This window comes from Cynocephalus volans, chromosome 16 (genome assembly GCF_027409185.1).
Source record: "Cynocephalus volans isolate mCynVol1 chromosome 16, mCynVol1.pri, whole genome shotgun sequence".
Classification (NCBI taxonomy): Eukaryota; Metazoa; Chordata; class Mammalia; order Dermoptera; family Cynocephalidae; genus Cynocephalus; species Cynocephalus volans.
The window spans coordinates 42,263,427-42,286,360 of NC_084475.1; the positions used below are offsets into that span (position 1 = coordinate 42,263,427).

At 52.7% G+C, this 22,934-nt stretch overlaps 1 long non-coding RNA gene across 1 annotated transcript in view; it reads left to right on the plus strand.

The window, feature by feature from the left end:
- Window positions 1-22,325, plus strand: part of LOC134365250 (uncharacterized) — a 28,081-nt gene extending 5,756 nt beyond the window's left edge. Inside the window, exons 2-3 of the long non-coding RNA XR_010021973.1 lie at window positions 4,717-4,881; window positions 21,487-22,325. This is a non-coding gene — a long non-coding RNA (uncharacterized LOC134365250). The remainder of the gene's footprint in view (window positions 1-4,716; window positions 4,882-21,486) is intronic.
- The last annotated feature ends 609 nt before the right edge of the window (window positions 22,326-22,934 follow it).

The following is a 22,934-nucleotide window of genomic DNA, read 5'->3' on the forward strand; positions in this document are numbered from 1 at the left end:
GAATAGGCTTGGTGCCTTTGTCAAAGATCAGATGGCAGTAAGTGTGTGGGTTGATTTCTGGATTCTCTATTCTATTCCATTGGTCAGTGTGTCTGTTTTTATGCCAGTACCATACTGTTTTGGTTATTATAGCTTTGTAGTATAGCTTAAAGTCAGGTAGTGTTATGCCTCCAGCTTTATTTTTTTTGCTCAGCATTGCTTTGGCTATGCGTGGTCTTTTATTGTTCCATATAAATGTCTGGATAGTTTTTTCCATTTCTGAGAAAAATGTCTTTGGAATTTTGATGGGGATTGCATTGAATTTGTATATCACTTTGGGTAGTATGGACATTTTCACTATGTTGATTCTTCCAATCCAAGAGCATGGGATATCTTTCCATCTTCTTGTGTCCTCTCTAATTTCTCTCAGCAGTGGTTTGTAGTTCTCATTATAGAGATTTTTCACCTCCTTGGTTAACTCAATTCCTAAGTATTTTATTTTTTTGGTGGCTATTGTAAATGGGCAGGCTTTCTTGATTTCTCGTTCTGCATGTTCACTATTGGAGAAAAGAAATGCTACTGATTTTTGTGTGTTGATTTTGTATCCTGCTACTGTGCTGAAATCATTTATCTATTCCAAGAGTTTTTTTGTAGAGGTTTTAGGCTGTTCGATATATAGGATCATGTCATCTGCAAACAGGGACAGTTTGACTTCATCTTTTCCAATCTGGATGCCTTTTATTTCCTTCTCTTCTCTGATTGCTCTGGCTAGTACTTCCAACACTATGTTGAATAGGAGTGGTGAGAGTGGGCATCCTTGTCTAGTTCCTGTTCTTAAAGGAAAAGCTTTCAGCTTTTCCCCATTCAGGATGATATTGGCTGTGGGTTTGTCATATATGGCTTTAATTATGTTGAGATACTTTCCCTCTATACCTAACTTATAGAGGGTCTTTGTCATGAATGAGTGCTGAACTTTATCAAATGCTTTTTCAGCATCTATAGAGATGATCATATGGTCCTTGTGTTTGAGTTTATTAATATGGTGTATCACATTTATTGATTTGTGTATGTTGAACCAACCTTGCATCCCTGGGATGAATCCCACTTGATCGTGATGAATAATTTTACGTATGTGTTGCTGTATTCTGTTTGCTAGTATTTTAGTGAGGATTTTTGCATCTATATTCATCAAGGATATTGGCCTGTAGTTTTCTTTTTTGGTTATATCTTTACCTGGTTTTGGTATCAGGATGATGTTTGCTTCATAGAATGAGTTTGGGAGATTTGCGTCCGTTTCAATCTTTTGGAATAGTTTGTAAAGAATCGGTGTCAATTCCTCTTTGAATGTTTGGTAAAATTCTGCTGTGAATCCATCTGGTCCTGGGCTTTTCTTTGTTGGGAGCCTTCTGATAACAGCTTCAATCTCCTTTATTGTTATTGGTCTGTTCAAATTTTCTACGTCTTCACGGTTCAGTTTTGGGAGCTTGTGTGTGTCCAGAAATTTATCCATTTCCTCCAGATTTTCAAATTTGTTGGCGTATAGTTGTTTATAGTAGTCTCGAATGATTCCTTGTATTTCAGATGAATCAGTTGTAATATCGCCTTTTTCATTTCTAATTTTTGTTATTTGAGTCTTCTCTCTTCTTTTTTTTGTTAGCCATGCTAATGGTTTGTCAATTTTATTTATCTTTTCAGAAAACCAACTTTTTGATTCGTTGATCTTTTGAATTGTTTTTTGGTTTTCAATTTCATTCAGTTCTGCTCTGATCTTAATGATTTCTTTCCGTCTGCTAACTTTAGGTTTGGATTGTTCTTGTTTTTCTAGTTCTTTAAGGTGAAGTGTTAGGTTGTTCACTTGCCATCTTTCTATTCTTCTGAAGGGAGCGTTTAATGCAATAAATTTTCCCCTCAATACTGCTTTTGCAGTATCCCACAGGTTTTGGTATGATGTATCATTGTTTTCATTAGTTTCAATAAATTTTTTGATTTCCTGCTTGATTTCTTCTTGGACCCATATGTCATTAAGTAGAATGCTGTTTAATTTCCATGTGTTTCTATATTTTCCAGAGTTTCGTTTGTTATTAATTTCTAGTTTTAATCCATTGTGGTCTGAGAAGATACATGGGATAATTGCAATTTTTTTGAATTTGTTGAGACTTGATTTGTGACCTAATATGTGATCTATCCTGGAGAATGATCCATGTGCTGCTGAGAAGAATGAATATTCTGAGGTTGTTGGGTGGAATGTAAGTGTGAACTAGTTTAATAGGACAGAGAAGAAATATAGGTTCCATAGAGAGTGTGGCCTAGCTCCAGAGACTGAGCAGGGCCCACACCAAGTCTAACACAAAAGCAAGAAATACATCAGTTCAGTACAGAGCGCAGGCTGGCTCAAGAGAGTGAGCAGCCACCTGCTGAAGGTAAGTTTTGAACAAAGTAAAGCAGACACCTCTCAGCCAGAGAAGTGCAGGCTGCCTCCAGGAGAGTAAGCAACAACCCTGCTTTCAGTCGAATCTTCAAGATTGGGTAGAATTTGATCAGTAAGTGAGGAAAGACGATGTGTTAGAAGAATGAAAATAACAGAACAAAGGTGAGTGTTCAGTTAGGTGGGGTCTGGGCCCGTGGGTGCAGGTGGTGGGGTCTGGGCCCCTGGGTGCATTGGGGAGTGCTGGGCGAGTGGGTGCAGATGGTAGGGGTTGGGCCTGTGGGGATAGTTAGGTGGGGGCTGGGCTTGTGCGTGCAGTTAGGTGGGGACTGGGCTTGTGGGTGCAGTTACGGGGCTTGGTTCATTGGTGGGCTTTCGGGAGGTCTGGACCCATGGGTCCACTTTCAGAGGTATGGGTCCTTGGGTACAGTTTGGTGGGGGCTTGGCCTGTGGGTGCAGTTCTGTAGGTGTGGTTGTGTCGGGGCTGTGCCCATGGGTGCACTTTTCTGAGGGCTGGGACAGTGGTTGCAGTTGGGGGCAGCTGGGCTGGTGATAGTGCTTCGGTGGAGGCTGGGCCCATGGTAGGGCTTTGGCGGGGGCCAAGGCCCATGTGTGTGCCTGGAGGGGGCCTGGACATGTGGTGTAGTACAGTTGAGGGGGCTGAATCCACAGGTACAGTTCTGCGGGGCTGTACCTGCAGGTGCATGTTCGTGGAGGCTGGGCACATGGGTATAGTTTAGTGGGAACTGGGCCTGTGTGTGCACTTGGGTGGGGTTTGGGCACATGGGTGTGCTTTGCTGGGGCACTGACCCTTGGATGCTGATGGGTGGGGCCGGGCCTGTGGGTGCAGTTGGGTGAGGGCTGGACCCATGGGTATACTTTTGGGGGCATGGGCTGCTGGGTGTACTTTTAGCGGGCTGGGCTGGTGGGGGTCATTGGTCGGGAGCTGGGCCCATGGATGCTTTTGGGGGAGGGACATGCCAGAGGGTTCCATGCCCGTGGGGGCCATTGGGTGGGAGCTGGGCCTGTAGGTGCAGCTGGGGGTGTCCTGAGCCCATGTGGGGGGTGTCCTCGGCCTGTGTGTGCACTTGTGTGGGGGCAGGGCCCGTGGGTGTGCTTTGGGGGGGCTGGCCCTGTGGGTGCTGTTTGGTGGTTGCTAGGCCCGTGGGTGCAATTTTGTGAGGGCTTGGCCCGTGAGTGCGGTTGGTGGGGGGTGGGGCCTGTGGGTGCAGTGTGGGGGGGGGCGCTGCCTGTGGGTGCAGTCATGTAGGGGCTGAGCCCTTGTGTGTACTTTGGGGAGGTTGTGTCCTTGGGGGTACTTTGGTGGGGACTCGGCCTGTGGTGCAGTTGGAGGTGGGCTGGGCCCGAAGGTGCAGTTGGGTAGGGGCTGGTCCTATGGGTGTATTTTGGGTTGGGACTGGTCCCATGGGGTACTTCGGTGGGACTGGGCCTTTTGGGGTACTTTGGTGGGGACTGGCCCTGTGGGTGCTGTTCAGTGGGGGCTGGGCCTGTGGGAGCACTTTGGTTGGCGGCTGGGTTAAGACTAGAGATATGCATATGTGGGTCACTGTCATATAGGAGGTGTTTAAAGCTATGAGGCTAAATGACACTGATGTCGGAGGTAGGGTCCGACTGGGGGGGAACCCCGATAGTTATCCTCACCCTTCCCGGTCCTCTGATCAGGTTCTTGATTCCACTACAGGGAAGAATTCAAGGGCAGACTCGTAGAAAGTGAGAACTAGTTTAATAGAACAGAGAAGAAATACAGGTTCCATAAAGAGAGTGCGGCCTAGCTCCAGAGACTGAGCAGGGCCCACACCAAGTGTAACACACGAGTAAGTTCGGTACAGACGTCAAGTCTAACTCAAAAGCAAGAAATACATCAGTTCAGTACAGAGTGCAGGCTGGCTCAAGAGAGTGAGCAGCCACCTGCTGAAGGTAAGTTCTGAACAAAGTAAAGCAGACACCCCTCAGCCAGGGAAGTGCAGGCTGCCTCCAGGAGAGTCAGCAACAACCCCGGATTCAGCAGGGATTTGGCATCTGTAGTTTCCTTACCTAAGGAATATTCCGTTAAGGGGGTGGCTCCCAGTTGTGGAACATTATTAGTCTTGGACATGCTGAGTCTATCTCTTCCTGGAGCGTGTTCATTGGTCAGACCCTGTCGCATGCACAGGCACATTCAAGATTATGTCCTGTGCTCCCTTCTTAGCCTGCCCAGCCACTGGATTTGCATAAGCCAGCACGTTATAGTCTCATTTTCCTCACGTTGGTGCTAAAAATAAGTCTAACTGGCAACGGTAACTTTCCTCCAGGGAAGAACCCAGAGGAGGGGACCTGAGACCTCAGGGAGTTGCTGGAAAGCCAGAGGCGTTTCCTGAAACCCAGACCCAGAGAAACTGAGCACCTCCTGTGTCAGCATCATGGAATGGTGACCATGAATGTAAAAGAGAAGTCCCAGGACTGAAGCCCAGTGAAAGGTGAGTAGGGATGCCTACAGTGGGATGACATCTGAGTTGAATCTTCAAATTAGGTAGAATTTGATCAGTAAGTGAGGAAAGACAATGTGTTAGAAGAATAAAAATAACAGAACAAAGGTATGTGTTCAGTTAGGTGGGGTCTGGGCCTGTGGGTGCAGGTGGTGGGGGCTGGGCCCATCGGAGTAGTTGGGTGTGGGTTGGGCCTGTGGGTGCACTTTGGTGGAGGTGAGCCCGTGGGTGCTGTTGGGTGGGGCTGGGCACTTGTGTGCATTTGTATTGGGCTTGGGCCCATTGGTGTGCATTTGTGGGTACAGGGCCCTTGGGTGCAGCTCGGGGGGCTGGGCCCATTTGTACAGTTGGTGGGTCCTGGGCTGGTGGGTGCACTTTGGTGGGTCCAGGCCCCTGATTTAATTCAGGTGTGCTCTGGTCCCATGAGTGCAGCCCGGGGTGAGCTGGGCCCAGGGATGCAGTCGGGTTGGGGTTGGACTCGTGTAGGGACTTTAGTGGGGGCTGGACCTGTGGCTACAGTTTGTGGGGGCTGGATCTGTGCATGCAGTTGGGTGGGGGTGGGCACGTGGGTACAGTTGGGTGGTGCTGGACACGTGCAGTTGGTTGGCCCGTGTCATTGGGTACAGTTTGGTGGGAACTGGGCCTGTGGGTGCAGTTGGGTGGGGGCTGGGCCCATGGGTACACTTTTCTGAGGGTTGGGCAGTTTCCTGTAGTTGGATGGGGGCTGGGCCGGTGGTAGTGCTTTGGGTGGTGCAGGACCCATGTGTATGCTTGGAGGAGGGCTGTGCATGCAGTTGGGTGGGGGCTGGGCCTGTGGGTGTAGTTGGGTGGTGCTGGACACTTGGGTGTAGTTGGTGTGCCTGGGCCAGGGGGTGCAGTTGGGTTTGAGTGGGCTTATGGGTGCGGTTTGGGTGGGGCTGGGTTGTTGGGTGCATTTGGGGGGGGTCTGGGCCCATGGGTGCATTTGGGGGTGCTGGGCGTGTGGGTGTAGTTGGGTGGCAGCTGTGCAGGTGGTCGGGGCTGGGCCCGTGGGGGCAGTTAGGTGGGGGCTGGGCTTGTGGTTTTATTTAGGTGGGGGCTGGGCTTGTGGGTACAGATAGGGTGGGGCTGGGTTTGTGGGTGCACTTTCAGGGGGCTTGGAACCATGGGTCCACTTTCAGAGGGTGGTCCATGGGTACAGTTTGGTGGGGGCTTGGCATATGGGTGCAGTTGGGTTGGGACTGGGCCTATGGGTGTACTTTTCTAAGGGCTGGGCCAGTGGTTGCAGTTAGGGGCAGCTGGGCCGGAGGTAGTGCTTTGGTGGGGCTGGGCCCATGGTAGTGCTTTGGGAGGGTGGGGCCCGAGTGTGTGCTTTGAGGGGGACTGGAGCTGTGGGTATAGTTGGGGGGGGGCAGCGTTGGATCTGCAGGTGCACTTCTGTGGGGTCTTGGCCTTGGGTGCAGTTGTCTGGGCACTGGCCCCATGGTTGCAGTTGGTTGGGTGTGGGGGCCGTGGGTGCAGTTGTGTAGGATCTGGGCCCTTGGGTTTCCTTTGGGGGTTGTAGTGGGTTGAATTATGTCCAAAACTCACTGAAGCTTAATTGTGTCCCCCAAGCTTTGTGTATTAGAAACTTAGCCCCGGCTGTGTTTGTTAAGAGGGTGGGAAATCCTGTTATGGTAACTGAAAGATAGAACTTTAAAGAGGTGATTAAATTGTAGGACCATGCCATAGTGAATGGATTAAATATGATGGTCAGGGGTGTGATTCTGAGGGCTTTAAAGAAGAGGAGAGTCTGCCTTTTGCTCTCTCTGCTTCCACCATTTTGCAGTGTGAGACCCCTGAGTCACTCTTGCCACCACCAGATGGACTTTGGACTTCCCAGCCTGAAAATCTGTAAACAATAAATTTCATTTTCTTTATAAATCACCCAGTTCAGTGTACTTTGGTATAAGCAACAAAAACAGACTAGTACAGAAAATTCGAAGCAGAGAAGTGGAGTGTTGCTTATAACAGATAGTTGAAAATGTGGAAGCAGCTTTGGAACTGGGTGTTAGGCAAAGGTTGGAGGAGTTTGGAGGACACAGAAGAAGAAAAAAGATGAGGGAAAGTTTGGAATGTTTTAGAGACTGGTTACGTGGTGGCGAGCAGAAAGCTGATAGAAATATGGACTGTAAAAACCATTCTAAGGAGGTCTCAGATAGGAATAAGGAGTTTATTGGAAAATGGGGTAAAGATCACCCTTCTTGTGAACTGGCAAGGAACTTGGCTGCTTTCGGTCCATGCCTTAGGCCTTTGTGGAAGTTGGGACTTAGGAGTTGTGAACCAGAGCATTTGGTGGAAGAAATTTCTAAGCAGCAAAACATTCAGAAAGCTGCATGGCTGCTTGCAAGAGCCAAATCTGAGTTGTGGCAGCAAAGGCATAACATAAAGCCAGAATTTAAAAGGGAAGCAGAACATAAAAGTTGAGAAAATGTGCAGCCTGGCCATGTGGTAGAGAAGCAGAGAGCATGAAATGGTGCAGCCCAGCGATCCTTAGCTAATAAGATTAGTGCAAAAGAAAGGAAATATGAAGAGAAGGAGGAAAAGGCTCTGAAGGCACTGCAAAAGCCTCTGGGGCAACCCTTCCATTTCAAGCCCAAAGGCCTAGGGAGACAAAATGGTCTTGGGGAACTGGCTTGAGGAGCCCTTCACAGGCTCGCTACCCAGGGCCACCTTGGGAAACTGCTTCTAGCACCAGCACCCCAGCTGCTTTGGCTGCTCCAGCTGTGGCTAACTTGGCCCCAGGTGTGGCTGGACCCACAGCTTTGGAAAATACAAGCCAGAAGCCTTGGCAGAGTCTGCGTGGTGTTAGGTCTTGAGGCTCACAGAATGCCAGAGTTGGGAAGGCTTGGGAGCCTCTGCCACGATTTCAAAGGATGTATGGAAAAGTCTGGGGACCCAGGAAGAGATCTGTCACAGGGACAGAGTCACTGCAGACAACCTTTGCTAGAGCAATGGCAAGTGGAAACATGGGGTTGGAGTTGCAGCAGAGAAACCCCATCAGCACCATGCCTAGTAGAGCTGTGAGAGCAGGACCACCATGGAGACCCCAGACTTGTGGAGCTACCAGAGTGCAACGCCAGCTTGTGAGAGCTAAAGCATCAACTGAGACCAGGAAAGTCACAGGAACAGAGCTGCACAAGGACTTGGGGACCCAATCCCCACACCGGCACGCAGAGGAGGTTGAATGTGGAGTCAAGTTACATGATTCACCAGCTTTGAAATTTAATGCCTGTCCTACTGGGTTTTGGACTTGTTACCCCTTTCTTTTGGCCTATTTCCCCCCTTTGGAATGGGAATGTGTTTGTCCCACCACTGTATCTTGGAAGTAGTTAACTTGTTTTGAATTTCACAGATGGGACTTTGGACTTTGGTCTTTTGAGTTGAAACAAGTTAAGACTTTGGGGGATAAAATGGATGTATTTATATGTGAAAAGGACAAGAGTTTTGAGGGGCCAGGGGCAGACTGTAGTGGATTGAGTTATGTCCCTGCAAAACTCACTGAAGCTTAATTGTGTCGCCTAAGCTTTGTGTATTATAAACTCAGCCTTCACTGTGACTGTTAAGAGGGTGGGAAATCCTATTATGGTAATTGAAAGGTGGAGCCTTGAAGAGGTGATTGGATTGTAGGACCCTGCAGTAGTGAATGGGTTAAAAATGGTGGTCAGGGGCGTGGTTCTGAGGGCATTAAAAGAAGAGAGTCTGTCTTCTCTCTCTCTGCTCTCTCTGCTTCCACCATCTTGCAGTGTAAGACCCCTGGGTCGCTGTTGCCACCACCAGATGGACTTTGGACTTCTCAGCCTCAGAAACTGTAAGCAATAAGTTTCATTTTGTTTAGTAATCACCCAGTTCAGTGTACTTTGATATAAGCAGCAAAAAAGGACTAATACAGGGGGCTTGTGTCCTTGGGGGTACTTTGAGGGAGGCATTTGGGCGGGCTGGACCTGTGGGTGTAGTTGGATGGGGGCTGGGTCCATGGGTACATGTAGGGGGTGGCTGGGACTGTGAGTGCACTTTTGTTGGGGCTGGTCCACGGTTGCAGGTAGGGGGCCCATGAGTTCAGCTGAGGATTTGGGCTCAGGGGTGCAGCTGGGGGAGCCAGGCTCGTGGGTGCTGCTGTGGTTGGGTGCCTGGGTTCATGGGTGCACTTTTGGGGGACCTGGGCCTGTGGGTACAGTTGAGTGTGGCCTGGGCCCGTACGTGCACTTGGGTGGGTGTTGGGTGGGTGGGTGTGCTTTGGGGGGGTTTGGCCCCGTGGATGCTGTTGGGTGGGGCTGGGCCCATGGGCGTTCTTTGTAGGTTGCTGGGCCCGTGGGAGTACCTTGGGAGGGCCTGGGCCTGTGAGGGTACTTTGGCAGGTGCTGGGCCATGGGTGCATTTGGGGGAGGGCTGGGCCAGAGGGTTTTCTGCCCGTGGGTGCAGTTGGGGCTGCTGGCCCAAGGGTGCACTTTGTTGGGGTCTGGGCCCATGGTTGTAGTTGGGATGGTTGGGCTTGGGTATAGTTGGCAGGGGCCTGGGCCTGTGGGTGTACCTGGAGGGGGTCCTGGTCCCGTACATGCACTTGGGGGAGCTGGACCCATGTGGGTAATTGGTGGGGCTTGGACATGTGGGGGAAGTTGGGGGGGCTGGGCCCGTGGGTGCACTTTTCTGGGGCCTGGGCCAGTGGGTGCAGTTGGGGGGTTTGGGCCCGTGGGTACAGGTGGGTGGGGTCTGGGCCCATCTGTGCAGTTGGGTTGGGGCTTGGCCCGTTGGTGCAGTTGTCGGGGGCTGGACCTGAGGGGGCTGTGCCTGAGGGTGTAGTTGTGGAGGGGGCTGAGCCCATGGGTGTTCTTTGGTTTAGGACAGGGGCTGTAGGTGCAGTTTGGTTGGGGGCAGAGGCCGTGGATGGAGTTGGTGGGGGTTGGGTCCAAGGGGGGCAGTTGGTGGGGGCTGGGCCCATGAGGCCAGTTGGTGGGGCTTGGGGCCATGTTGGGGGCAGTTAGGTGTGCGATGGGTCTGTGAGTGCACTTTGGTGTGTGCTGGTCGTGTGTGTGCAGTTGGTGGGGGCTGGGCCCATTGGTGCAGTTGAGGGGTGGCTGGCACTTTTGAGGGGCCTGGGCCCATGGGTGCAGATGGGGGTCTAGGACCATGAGGGCAGTTGGGTGGGGGCTGGGCCCGTGGGTGCAGTTGGGGAGGGCTCAGACCGTGGGTGCAATTAGGGTGGGGTGGGCTGGGCATGAGGGGGCTATGCCTGAGGGTGCAATTGGGGGGAACTGGGCCAGTGGGTGTACTTTGTTGGGGCTGGTTCCGTGGGTGTAGTTGGGGTGGGTTCAGGTCTGTGGGTGTAGTTGTGGAGGTCCGGGATGTGGTTGCACTTTAGTGGGGGCCGGGCCAGTGGGCACAGTTGGGTGGGAGCTGGGCCAGTGGGTTCAGTTGGGTGGGGGTTGGGCCCATGGGTACAGTTGCTGGGAACTGGCCTTGTGGGTGCAGTTAGGTGGGTGCTGGGTCCGTGGGTGTACTTTGGGGAGGGCTCGGCCCATGGGGGACTTTGGGAGGGCTGTGCCTGTCCTGTGGGGTTTCTTTGGTGGTGGTGGGCCCATTGGTGCTGTTGTGAGGGGGCTAGGTCCGAGGGGGCTGTGCCCATGGGTGCAGTTGTTGGGGGCCTGGGCTATGGGTGCAGTTTGCTGTGGGCTGGGCCTGTGGATGCACTTTGGTGGGGGTGGGGTCCATGGGTGCAATGGGGGAAGGGCTGGGCCTGAGGAGGTTGTGCCCAGGGGTGCAGTTGTGGGCGGCTGGGCCCGTGGATGCAGTTGTGGGGGGTTGGGCCCATGGGTGCAGTTGGGTGTGAGCTGGGCCAGGGGAGCAGTTGGTTGGGGGTAGGGCCCACAGGTGCACTTTGGTGGGGGCTTGTCCCATGGGTGCAGTTGGTAGGGCCTGGGCCACGTGGGGGCAGTTAGGTGTGAGATGGGCCTGTCGGTGCACTTTGGTGGGGGTGGGCCCATGGGTGCAGTTGGTGGATGGTGGGGCCCGTGGGTGCAGTGGGGGGAGCATGGCCTGTGGGTACAGTTGTGTAGGGGCTGAGCCCTTGGGTGTGTCACCTCTCACAGGGTGATGGAGATGCAAAGGATTACTCAAAGCCCATTTCTAATGAGCAGTGAGAGGCCCAGAAGGGGTTAATTCCCAGGAACCCTTAAGAGAGAAGCATTCCTGGGAAAATAACCCCAAACTAGGGTTTTCTCTCAGTATTTATTCTCCAGACAAGAAAGTTACAGAAAAGGAACATAGGTGGTTACAAAAAGAACAGTAAGATAATTGTCATGGCAACACTTAGTTTGGTAAGAAACTCAAAGAAACATCTGATGGCGAGATGAGAAACATCCCCTAACCAACAACCTTGAAGTTTTTAGCTTACATACTTTTCCCATCATTAGGTTAGCTGCACCAAGGACAACTGCCCTAATAGCAAGCATTTTTGCTGTGTTCCAATTCTTTATCTACAACAGAGATCAGCCCTGGGAAAGTTTTTCCCAAGCTTAGCACTTCTATGTGCAATACTAAAAGGTTACGCTATACCTGAAACTAAAGGGACTTGGAAGCTAGGCCCTATGAAATACATTTGCTTTATTAATGTTAGTACCCTCCACATGGGTGTACTTTGGGGAGCTTGTGTCCTTTGGGGTCCTTTGAGGGAGGCTTAGCCTGTCGGGGTACTTTGGTGGGGACTCGGCCCGTGGATGCAGTTGGAGGTGGGCTGGGCCCAAAGGTGCAGTAGAGTAGGGGCTGGTCCTATGGGTATACTTTGGGGAGAGGGGGGCTGGTCCCATGGGGTTACTTTGGTGGGGACTGGCCCCGTGGGTGCAGTTGGGTGGGGGCTGGGCCTGTGGGTGCAGTTGGTAGGCCTGGGCCAGTGGGTGCAGTTGGTTGGGCCTGGGCTTGTGGGTGCAGTTAGCTGGGGGTTGGGCATGTGGGAGATTGTCTTGCATTATGTGTGGACCCGTTTCTGAGAGAGGAGGAGGGCCCTGGGAAGGTTTCTATTCAGTCATTCTGTGAGTCCTTCTGCGTGCCCTTTGCATGCTGGGCATCGTGCTGCAGTGAACAGATGAGGCTGAAATCCCTCTCCTGGGATTAGCTTGGGTCCCAGGGAGTGGCTTGGCACTGGAAGCGCCCATCTCTGGGAGGGTGAGCAGATGCCCACACCTTCCTTGGTCTACACTGTTGCTTGGCCTAAGCTGGGTCAGGCAGCCAGGCCGTTTGCACATCCACTGGGAGTAACTCAGGCCACCCTGCATCCTCACACTCTCTCACTGCCCCTCATATGTGTCCTGTGTCTGGGAAGGGGAAAGACTCTCACCCCCACCCCTGTGCCCTGAGAGCCCCTGCCCCATCAGCTGCTGAGGGACCAAATGCCATCTTTGCTATGGTGCTTGCCTGCCTGACATGTCAGCAGACAGCTGTGCATGCCCTTGAACATCTGGAGTGACCAAAAGGGACTGCAGTGCCCCAAGCTCTGCCAAATGTCTGTCCCCTGCTCTTCTCTGGTGTACTGTGGGGCTCATGGATCCACATGACCAAGTAGTTCTTTTCCCACTAGAAAAACTGTCCTGGGCTAAATTACAAATGTGGACTGCTGGCAGGGCCTCCCTTCTGTGGAGTGATGGGGCCGGCCACTCCAGGCCTCATGATCTTTTCTGAACAGTGCCACAGTCCAATCTGGTCCAATTTTGACATTATCCTCCAAACTCTATTCCCAAGCACCTAGGCAAGATGCCGACAGCAGACCTCCCTGCAAGGCGGGTTATCTTGGGGGCCTGCACCTGTCTAGGGGCAGTCCGGTCTCCAGGACTCAGTTTCACCATTTGTTAAATAAGAGCTGCTATTGTAATCCCACACTCTACACCCACTATAAAACCAGGAGCTCTTGGATGCCAGGATGGTGGTGCTGTTAGCCTGCCATACCTACACAAGATGATAGGAAATCAAGTAAGACCATAAGAGATTAAGAAGAGACCAACTTGCCAGGGAAACTCAGAGAGAGAGAAAGAGAGAAAAAAATTTCCCCAGGAGCCCTGTACCTTTCCCCCTCCATGCCCTCCTCCACCTCCGTGTCTCCTTCCCCTCCCCTGCATGTTCCCTCTCCCCACCCTTCAAGGTTCCCCCAGTTCACCTTCCTACCTAGCCAGATGCTCTCCCCATCCTGTGGCTGACTTTGCTCATTCCTGCAGATCTGGGGTCTGTGATTTCTCCTTGGGGACAGGAGTTCCCCCTTCAGGATCTACCTCGGGCTTGGTAGACGGCTAGGGCTGAATAAATGTTGATTGAACAAATAAAGTCTGGATTTGAAAAAAAAAAAATCTCAAAACCCAGAGTATTCTATACCCACAAGAGGACCAGGCTCGCGAGTAGAATCCTTGCTAAACAGGCAGGCGCTCGTGTTCCAGGTCCTCGGGGACGGGCCCTCATTAGGATGGGATTTAATTGTTGATGGTAGAGAACTCTGCAAAGTTGTGTTCAGTAACTGCTCCAGGCCCTTGGAATGTCCCAATTGGTATAAATTAATGGTTAATTAATCACTGAGTGCTGTGAGGTCTGACTCTGTGTGTAAGGAGGAGACAGGCTAAACTGAGATGCATTCTGACTCTGGACTGAGAGGCATTAATTACTTAAATGAATAAGTATTAAGTCAAAGCCCTCACTTCAAAAATTAACCTCAGATTAGCGCCTTGCTCTACTTCCTGTAAAATCAAAAACATTTGGTTGAAGAATGGACACCAGGAGGGGAGTGCTGAGAAGAAAGACCTTGGTGGCCGGCATCAGCCCCACTGCAGGGCCGTGGGTGTCTCCTGGGGAGGGGGCTGCTGGTCCCCCAGCCCTGAAGGAAAAGCTCAGACTTCGGCCAGTTCGGTTCCCTGCAAGGGCCTCTTATCTCTGTGCTCCTGTGTCCGGCCAATCCTGGAGGTGGAAGTATCTGGAATAGGAGGGAGAAGCGGCCCCAGTTAACGGTTTCCAAACTTGCTCATTCGGGAGGTGGCCGTGGTGGGATTTCCCAGGCCAAGAGGATTTGGGGCAGAAGCGGAGAAGGCTGGTCCAAGGTGGGCAGATCAGAGATGCCTGTGGGGTCAGCTCCTGGAGGGAACATTTGGAGAGAGATCCCTGTGGTCTCTCATGACCTCACACCCAGAGGTCGGGGCTCCCCCAAATGCTCCTATCTTTTCTTCATCAGACTCACCCTGTTCACAAAGTCCTCATTGGTATTTTCAAGAAGTTGGCCTGATCTTGCTTCCCACCCTAAGAATTTCTACCAATAGCACGAAGGTCCAAAGTGCTCTGTGGACCTCAAAGCCCTGAAGGAGCCATGCTCAGGTGAGCTGGTCCCATAAGGACCTTGCAGGTGGCCTCCCCTCTCCCTGCTCCTGAGCTGCCCAACGGCACCTGGGCGTGTCACTCACCCTCCAGCTGCACTGTCCTGATTCCTTCTCCACCCCCTCGGCCACAAGCCCAGCCAGTTGCTCCTTCCTTGGGGAGCCCTGGAATTCCTTCCAGGCCTCCTTGATGATGACGGCTGAGCACACACTTGGCCCTGCCTTGTTCTCACCATTTACCCTCGGGGTTGTGAGGTGTGTGCTACACACATGGCATGTTGTGTCTTCTGCAGTCTGTATGCAGCTCACTTTATACTATCAGACCACCATCTCCAACTTCACATATGGATGTGGAGACACAGAGAGAGGAAGCACTGGCTTTGGGCAATTCAGAGAGTGCTGGTCAAGCAGGACTCTCACCCCCTTGGTCAGCCCCCGGTCCCAGGCCCTGAGCTCTCCTGCTGCCTGGAAGGAAATAAGGGTCTGTGCAGACGTAATTAAAGTGAGGATCTCGAGGTGCGGTCATCCTCGATTACCCAGGTGGGTGCTAAATCCATTATAAGTGTCCTTATAAGAGACAGAAAAGGAGAAAACAGAGAGGCGAAAAGGCCATGTGACATGGAAGCAGACACTGGAGTGATGCAGCCACCAGCCAAGGAGTGCCTGGAGCCCCCAGGAGCTGGAAGAGGCAGGAAGGACCCTCCCCTAGAGCCTCCAGAGGGAGCATGGCCCTGCCACACCTTGATTTCAGATGGTGGCCTGCAGCCCTGTGGGAGAACACATTTATGTTGCTTTAAGCCCCCAGTCTGTGGCATTTTGCTGCAGCAGCCACAGGGCACTAATATGCTCGCCTGCAGGCTGTCGGGCTGGAACAGGCTCAGAGAGGGGAGTGCGTGAGCAACAGACTTCTCCCTGCATCCCCATTTTCTTCTCCCTACAACTTGGGTAGCAAGGGTGCCTGCCCTGTAGGGTTTGGGATGACTAAATGGTCTTACAATGTAGAGGGCTAGAAGCAACACCTGGCACCCAGTCAATGCATGTGTGTTGTTTGTTTTAGCTATTGTGGTCATGATCTTTATAATTTGCCCAGTTACTCAGCTTGCAAGTGGGGAGCTCATACCCGAACCCAGATCAGTCAGAGGACAAAGCCCATGCTCTTGAGGCTTTTGTTGCATGTGAAAATGGGCACAAGAGGATGAGCCCCCTAAGGAGCCTGTAGTGTTATCAGTGAAGGTGCTACTAGTTGAGCTGAACAGACCCGAGTGGACTTCAGGAACTGTCTGGTCCAGGAGCTTGGCTGTGTCTAATTCATGGCTGCATTCTCAGGGTTTTGAACTGTGCCTGACATGAGGTAGGTGCTCAATGTGTTGACTCAGTGGCTGTAGGCAGGGATGAAGGTCTGCAGTCATGCTAGGGGCAGGGGCAGAATGCCTGTGAAGGAAGGTGCAAGAGAGGGAAGGGAAGCGAGCCCCCACGGGCCATCCCACACGAGGCCTGAGGTCAATGTGGGGAGCCAGGTGCCCAGAAAAGGGGGCTGAGGATGGCGATGGCGACTTCTAGGAGCAGGGGGTCAGAATGGAAAAGGAAGATTCCTGATTGGGACCTGTGGCCGGGGTAGGGCCTTTGTGTGACCAGAAGCCTCAGGTGGCCTGAGGGGCAGAGGGTGGTGGGAACTTGGGAGAAGTTAGCAGCTGCCCTCCTCCCCCATCCTGTCCCCAGAAGCAGCCTGGTCAGAGTCTGCTGGGCTCAGAGGCCCTCAGGGAGGTGTGGGCGGCAGCCACAGGCCAGTGCTGACCACCTCAGCCACACAGACCTATGAAGAACTGGCTGCGAGTCCCTCAGCAGGGCTGTGGGGGGAGGGCGGAGGAGCAGGCTGAACCCAGGACGGGGACCATGGAAAGGAACCAGGGAGGCTGGCCCTCACCTGACCACACAGAGGCTGAGTGGTTAGCAGGCTTGTCCTGGATCACATTGCCTGGGTCCAGCTGCAGAGCGAGGCCAGAGAACTTTCCAGAGCCCTGAGCTGCTGACCCATCAATCCAAGAGCAGAGCAGCTCTGGCCTTGCAGGTGGGTGGGGGTGGGCATGGCCCTCCTCTCCTGGGGGCACTCAGGGCTTACCATCCTGGAAGGCCGGCTCCAGAGAAGCTGGCTAATTAGAACAAAGTGCAACTAACAGGCCTCAGTGTCTTCCCACAGTGGGGCGCAGTGCTTCCCCGCTCGGTGGCGATCGTGGGGATTTTCCCCGGCAGGCAGTCCCACGTGGGTTTAGGCTCCATCATCAGCCCTAGAAGGTGAATTGCTTGTCTGAGGCCTTGTAGCTTCTCGGCGGTAGAGCTGGTTTAAATAGGCAGTGGGGCTCTGGAACCACACCTTGCGGGGCCCCACACCCGGGGGTGGCACCCAGCAGAATCGCCTTCCCCCAGCAGCTCCCCAAACCTGCGGAGGGAACCAAAGCCGAGGGTGTCACATCTCCACCTCTACCCCACTCTTGGTCTCTGCCGGGGGTCCCTTCATTCAATCTGTAGATAGATATTTACTGAATACCTACTATATGCTGGGCACCGTGTGAAGGGCTGGGGCACAGCACTGAGCCCCTGCCTCACGGAGTGTTCGACTGAGAGAACACGTCAAGAAGTAAACGTTCGCGTGAGAAGGGGCGTGATGATGGCAGGGAAGACAGTGAAACAGTGACGCCACAGGGAATGACGGGGTCCTCTGGACTGGGGCTCAGGGAAGGCATCTGGGGGTGATGTCTGGGCTTGGATCTTGCCAAGGTACAAGAGAAGAGTGTCAGGTGGGCTGCAGAGGCCCAGGACAGCCCCTGCATAAGCAGGAGCTCTGTCCATTCCTGGTGACCGCTGAAGAGGAGGTAGCAGAGCCGGCGGGTGGGATGGCCAGAGGACACAGCAGTTCCCCCCAATATAGGCCCCCCCTGCTCCTGCAGGGTCCACAGGTCCATCTCCGAGGCTTTGAGTGTGTCCACAGGATGCCGGGAAGGACTCGGCTTCCTGGGTTGCTGAGAGGCATGAGCCCCGTGGGGGTTCCTCCATGGGAAGAGGCAGGCTGTGTCTGCTTTGGACCCTACTGACAGGTAAGGGCGGGTGCTGTGGGTTGATTCAGTTGTGTCCCCAGAGTTCATATATTGGACACTTAATCCCCACTGTAACTGTTGAGGGTGGGAAATCCTATGATAATTGAAAGGTGGAGCCTTGAAGAGGTGATGAGATTGTAGGACCATGTCATAGTGGATGGATTAATAATAGTGGTCAGGGGCATGGTTCTGAGAGCTTTAAAAGGAGAGCACATGAGAGTCTCTGTCTCTGCTCTGCTATTTTCTGCCATGTGAGACCCCTGCATTGCTGTTAAGCCACCACCAAAGACCATCACCAGATATGTTCCCTGGACTGTGGACTTCCCAGCCTTTGAAACTGTAAGCAATGCATTTTGTTTTCTTACAAATTACCCAGTTCCAGGTATTAATCATTATAAGCAACAGAGCGGACTAATACAGTGGGGCATTACAATTGCAAATTGGTCACCAAATGCTGGCCCTTGGTGACTCAACTCTGGCCAAGTTCACTTCATTGAAGCCAGAGGGTCCTGTGGGGGCAATGAGGATCTCGGGAAGGTGCTGGGGAAGTTCAGGTTCCACAGGGGGCAATTCTGGTAAGTTCTCCGGGATCCCACTTGACTTTCCCAGAGTTCAGTCCTGTAGGGCCTCAGTCCAGGGCCACCTTCCCACCACTCCCACCTGGGCCCCCTATCCTCAAAGGGGGCCAGGACAGACACATTTAGTTCAGAGAGCTAGAGGAGGAAGAAGCCTAGGAAGAGTGGGAGCAGTGTTGAGGGGTGGCTCTAGAGTACTTGCTCCATGCCCCCCTCCAGGAATCCCCCACACAGTGCCCATGTTTCTTTTGCTTTGGCACGGGTGTGATGCTCACTGGTTAGTGAATAATTAGATGCTGGAATCACCTTTTTAGAAAATGCTCATAGCTCTTAGAGCGTTAGCCATCTATCAGCCACCCTCACTTTAGTGTGAATTAATTTGTTCAGCATGTCCTCCTGCTAACACCCAAAAGGGAATGAGCTGCACTGAGAGGACAGGACCTGTTGGGGATGTGGCTGGGATCGCAGGGCACTATGAAGGTGGATGCTCTCCTGGGGAGCTTGGGGTAAGGGGGTGTGGGGACAAACAAAGCTGCCGAAGGGAGGAGGGGGACGGACAAAGTCCCATTTCTTCTGTTTCAAAATTTTCCCACTAGTCTGGTCCTGAGTGGAGGAAAGGGGAGCCTGTTCCTCCTCCTCTCCCCCTCCCGCGTCCCCACTCCTTCTTCCCCTCACACTCAAGGTCCCACTCTCAGGACTCTGGATTCGAGCAACTATTGTCAGTGGCAGAATCTGCTCTACCTGGTGGGGTGTCAGACAGGAGAAATGTTACCTTTTTATTGCTGTGAACGCTGGAAGGTGCAATCTGCTTTTCTGACAATATGGTTAAAGAGAGTGGCCATGTAGGGAGAGGGTTAGATGAGCAGCCTTGGGAGGGAATGGATAATGGAACCTCCTGTGGCTGGATGGTATTTTTCCCTCCAGTACCCCTGATGAGCTGCTTGCTGGGGAGGAGCAAGGAGCCTCCTGGGGGCAAGAGAATAGGAGTGCTGATCACCTTGGGAGACTCTCTGATGGATTGGGATGGTTCCAACTGAGGTTCATAGACAAAAGAGGGCACTAAGGACCCATAGCACTCAAGGGGGCCCACCTCCAGGCTAACCAGCTGAGCTGAAGGTGACAAGGAGCTGGTCCTGCCAAACTAGCCTGCAGGAGCTCCTGATGGGGAATGTGACATGCTCTTGAATGCACATGCCCTTTGGAGCCCAAGCATAGGATGACTGCGGGGACTCGAGCAGGCAGGGGGTCAGGGATGTGCAGGCCTGGTCTTCAACAGTGACACCCTGTGGTGGCAACAGAAATAGCTTTAGTCAAACATGGGGCTCTCCAGGGATTGAGAGCAGTCTGGTCCCCTCTGGCTTCCACAAGGAAGTAACACGGAATCCTTTGGGCTATGTAAGTGCCGAGGTTCTTGGACAATTCACATTAGTGAGGGAGGCCTCGAGAAGAAGATTCTATGCTCCCAGTTAAGATGGGCAAGATGGTCAAGCGATGACTCAGAAAACTACAAAGGAAGTGGCTGTTTCTGTGTCTACGTGGGCACTGATCACAGTGGTCACGTCTTCACGGGCTACACATGTGTGCGTGCACCGGCCTGGCACTTCATTCCCCGGGATGCACCTTCCTGCAGGAGCAAACAGCTCTCTGCCAGTGACCTGCGGAGCTTGATCAGCCCCATCTGGTTCTCATGTCCTTCCAAAATGTCCAGCAAAGCTCCTTGGCCACTCTTGGGGTCCCCGCCTACCTGGGCTGAACTGTGGGCTGATAAGCCAGCATCTGTGCCTCCGTCCGGCTCTCCTGGGGACCACTGTGGGCGGCCACCCTCTGCAGCACCCAGAGGTGGAGCCCAATCACCTGGGAGGCAGGTGCTTATCTGGCCCTGCACTTGGAAGGAAAACCCATTCATCCTCCTGAATGCTGGCCCACACCGTCTCATTATTCCTGCCTGGGTTTGTCATCCAAAGACCTGCCCTGTGCACTGGGGGCAATTGTCACTTAACATGTCCAATCTGACTGAGAAGCTTGATGGGCAGTTCCACATGTGTGCTCACCCATGAATCGGCTGCATTTGTGAGCTCCTGCAAATGTGCAGGCAGCTCCCCATCCTGAAGCCACTGGAGGCAGGACTTAGCTTTCCCCAAATTCTGCCCATGAGTGGATTTGACAGGTCATGGAGAGCAGCACTCCCTGCCACCACCGATATCCTGAAGATGCACCACCATCCTCTCCCAGCCCTGTGCCCAGGCGCTGACCTGCACTGGCTACAGGAGGCCCCTTGTCCTCCCTGTCCTGTGGCTTCTGCTTGGGCTTGAGCGATGGGAGTGTCTGGGCAGGAAGATAGAGGCTGAGGGATCTGTCCCTGCTGCTCGTTCCTCCACCAGAGGGGGAGGCTTCCTTGGAGTGGTCTCTTCTACAGCCCAGCTTCATCCTGTTCTGGCCCCTTCCAATCCGGGGATGTGATGTCTCCCCACCCACTGCTGCCAGCCCCGGGGGCCCTGGGTTTGTCCCTCCTCCTCCACTGGTTTCCCTTTTCTCTGTTCACACCTTCTAAAACAGCCCCCTTTGTTAAACTCTCCTGGATCCCCCCTTCTGGGTGGGTTGTCCTCTTCATCCAAGCACTTGTAGGATGGGAGCTCAGCCCCTGGAGAGGCTGGGCAGAGATGCTCTCCGTGCCCCATCTGTGAGTCAGCCGTGCAGATGTTGGAGGCATCCCTCCATCCTAAAGCTCCTGGAAGTCTGGCTCTGTCATGGCTCCTCCCGGGCCTGGTCTTTGTTCTCTGTTCACACCGTGATGGCTCAGGGTCCCCCTGATGAAGGCAGGAGCTTGTACCCGCTCTCCTGCTGGTGTCAAGCACTGGGCGGGGGGGGGGGGGCCCTCAGAGCTACAGGAAAAACCCAGGACTTGGATCCCAGGCAAGGGGCAGGGCTGGGGAAGCCCCTCCTCTTCATTTCCTCAGAGGCACAGACTTGAGCAAGGAATAGGGTGGGGGTCTGACCTGAAGGTTCAGAGGGGCGGAGGCTTTCTGAGCTTCTATCTGTCAACTCAGAATTCCCCACCTAGCCATGATGCACAGGTCCTAGGGTGCCACGCACACATCCACCATGGGGACAAAGGCTGTCCAGGTAGTCAAGGGGACCCGTAGCTCCATCCTATCATGAATTGAAAATACCTGGAGAGTTTTAAAAAGTATAGATGCCCAGGGACCTCTGTAGACCTGCAGAGCCAGGCTTACAAGGGATTTCAAGAAAATTCCTGAGGGATTCTGATGACCAGGAAAGTTGGGGCACATGGCCTGGGCAGAGCCACCATAGGCCTTGAGGCAGAGCCCAGCAGCTCAGGGTAGGACCGTGGGATGGGCAAGGCAGGGCTCCCACTCTGTGGCAAGGAACACCTGGGTAAACTGGGATCATGTTACTCGGAAACACGGCTGAGGCCTGGGGATATTTTCAAGAACTGTAATGCTTGGAGGATCAGGGACTGGGGTTTCAGGAATGTTCCAGAATGCTCAACATGCCTGAAGGGGACTACTAACTTCTTTGACTTTTCATCTCTCTTTTTTTTTTATCCTGTAGAAAACTTGGAAAGGATGGAATCTGGATGTTTGGGCGTTCCCTTGCCAGGCTATTGGGTCTGTCTGTGCCCACACGAAGGGAGGTGACTTTGTACAAACCAGATCAAGGCATCCCTTCCTCAAGATGTGCTATTTCCACCTGACAGAAAATTGCAAAGATGCAGGTCTGTGCTGAAAACAGTGCCCTCCCGCATCACACAAAGTGCATATCGATGTGGGGATGTGGCTTCTACAGGAATCCAGGCAAGCTCTGAACTTGGTGGTTTTATTTTTTGTCCATATTGATGATTTCATAAAGTAACAGAGGAGAGATGTTGCTATGGACTGAACATGTCTCCCCCCACCAGATTCTTATGTAGAAGCGCTAGTCCCCAGTGGGATGTTATTTGGAGGTGAGGTCCTTGGGAGGTGATTAGATTTGGATGGAGCCATGAGGGTGGAACCAATGATGGGATTAGTGTCTCTCTCTCCCTATCATGTGAGTACTCAGCGAGAAGGTGGCCTTCTGCAAACTGGGAAGTGGGCCTTCACCAGATACTGGATCTGCCAGCACCTTGACTTTGGACTTCCAGCCTCCAGAACTATGAATGATAAATGCCTGCTGTTTACATGGCCTCAAACATCCCTGCAGACACATCTTTTCTTCCCCTTCTTCTCTGCCCACAGCTCTTCTCTGCATCCTCAGCTTCCTCACAAAGTGACCAGGTCCTCTTCAGCAGAGATAAAGCCTGAACTTAAAAGGCCCGCCTGACAGGGCAGTGGAGCCACCATGCTGAGACTCAAGTGTGCTCCGAGGGTCTCATTTCTCCTGCCTGTGCCCCAGTGGTTTAGCAAAGTATTCTTCCCAACTAGTTGTGCATTCCCTGGGAGGAGTTCTGCTCGGTAGAGCTTTTCCCATTTTGTTATATATGGAAGAGCAGAAAGAAGGAAATTAAATTCATAAGCAATCTTGCTACCTGGAGGCAATTTTTACTAGTCTTCTGTCCACCATTATCATGAAACATCTTTCCAGTGTTTGGGCTCCCATCTATGGAGCATCCCTGACCCATAGAATCCACTCACTCACCACCCACCCATTCGTTCGTCCACCCACCCACATATCCATCCATCCGCCATCCATTCACATATCTATCTGTCCACACATCCATCCGTCCACCCACATATCCATCCATCCATCTATCCGTCCACCATCCATTCACATATCTATCTATCCACACATCCATCCATCCACCCATCCATCATCCATTCGTTCACATATCCATCCATCTATTCACATATCCATCCATCTATCCATCCACGCTCCACCCACCCACATATCCATCCATCCATCCATCATCCATTCACATTTCCTCCCTCCCTCCCTCCCTCTTTCCTCCCTCCCTCCCTCCTTTCCTTCCTTCCTTCCTTCCTTCCTTCCTTCCTTCCTGCCTGCCTGCCTGCCTGCCTGTC